The 1,522-nt window shown below is 53.7% G+C and overlaps 1 protein-coding gene across 1 annotated transcript in view; it reads left to right on the forward strand.

Annotated features, from left to right (window-relative positions):
* The window catches only part of LOC105995177 (proline-rich protein 2-like), a 31,860-nt gene that overhangs the window by 15,522 nt on the left and 14,816 nt on the right, over nucleotides 1-1,522 (forward strand). The window lies entirely within an intron of this gene.

A 1,522-nucleotide genomic window follows, 5' to 3' on the forward strand; every position in this document is an offset into this window, starting at 1 on the left:
GGGTGGGGTGGTGGTGGGGTATGTGTGGTATGTGTGTGGTGTGTGTGTGGTAGGGTGTGTGTGTGTGGTGTGCGGGGTTGGGGGATGTGTATGTGGTGTGTTGTATGTGTGTTGTATGTGTGTGTGTGGTGTGTGTGTGGTATGTGGTGTGGGGGTGTGTGTGGGGTGTGTGGGTGTGGGTGTGATGTGGGGCAGTGTGGTGTGGGGGGTATGTGTGCTGTGTGTGGTGTGTGTGGCTTGTGGTATGTGGGGTAGGTGGGGGTGGGGGATGAGTGTGTGTGGTGTGTGTGGTGTGTGTGGTATATGTGATGTATATGGTGTGTGTATGTGTGTGTCTGGTATGCAGTGTGTGGGGTAAGTGTGTGTGTGTGGTGTGTGGTGTATGTGGCGTGTGTGGTGTGTGTGTCTGGTGTGAGGTGTGTGGGGTAGGTGGGGGTATGGTATGTGTGTGTGTGGTATGTGTGTGGTGTGGTGTGTGTGTGGTGTGTGAGTGGTGTGTGGTATGTGGGGTAAGTGGGAGTGTAGGATGTGTGTGTGGTGTGTGTGTGGTATGTGTGGTGTGTATGTGTGTGTGGTGTGGGGTGTGTGTGGGATGTGTGTGTGTGTGTGTGGTGTGAGTGGTATGTGTGTGGTGTGGAGGGACGTGTGTGTGGTGTGTGTGTGGTGTGTGTGTGTGGTGTGTGTGTGGTGTGTGTGGTGTGTATGTATGTATGGTGGGGGTGTGTATGGTGTGTGTGTGTGGTGTGGGGTGTGTGGGAGATGTGTGTGTGGTGTGTAGTGTGTGTGTGTATGTGGTGTGGGGTTTTTGTGGTGTGTGTGGTATGTGTGGTGTGTATGTGGTATGGTATGTGTGTGGGGGTATGTGTGGTGTGTGTGTGTGGTGTGTGTGTGGTGTGTATGTATGTGTGGTGGGGGTATGTATGGTGTGTGTGTGATGTGGGGTGTGGGGTGTGGGGGAATGTGTGTGTGTGGGTGTGTGGTATGTATGTGGTGTGGGGTGTATGTGGTGTGGGGTGTGTGTATGGTGTGGTGTGTGTGTGGTGTGTGTGGTGTATGTTGTGTGGTTGTGTGTTTGTGTATGTGATGTGGGGGTGGGGTATGTGTGTGTGGTATGTATATAGTGTGTGTGGCGTGTGGGTAGTGTGGGGGGCGTGTGTGGTGGGGGGTGTGGTGGTGTATGTGGGGAGTGTGGGGGGTGTGGGATGTGTGTGGGGTATGTGTGGTGTATGGTCTGGGGGATGTGTGTGTGTGGTATGTGTGGTGTGGGATGTGTGGGGTGTGTGTGTGTGTGTGGTGTGTGTGGTATGTGTGGTGTGTATGTGGTATGGGGGGATATGTGTGTGTGGTATGTGTGGTGTGTATGTGGTGTGGGGGGATGTGTGTGTGTGGTATGTGGGGGTGTGGTGTGTGTGTATGTGTGTATGGTATGTGTGGTATGGTATGTGTGGGGTGTGTGTGTGTGTGTGGTGTGTATGGTCTGGGGGATGTGTGTGTGTGTGGTGTGGGGGGATATGTGTGTGTG

This window comes from Dipodomys ordii, unplaced genomic scaffold (genome assembly GCF_000151885.1).
Source record: "Dipodomys ordii isolate 6190 unplaced genomic scaffold, Dord_2.0 Scaffold115, whole genome shotgun sequence".
Classification (NCBI taxonomy): domain Eukaryota; kingdom Metazoa; phylum Chordata; class Mammalia; order Rodentia; family Heteromyidae; genus Dipodomys; species Dipodomys ordii.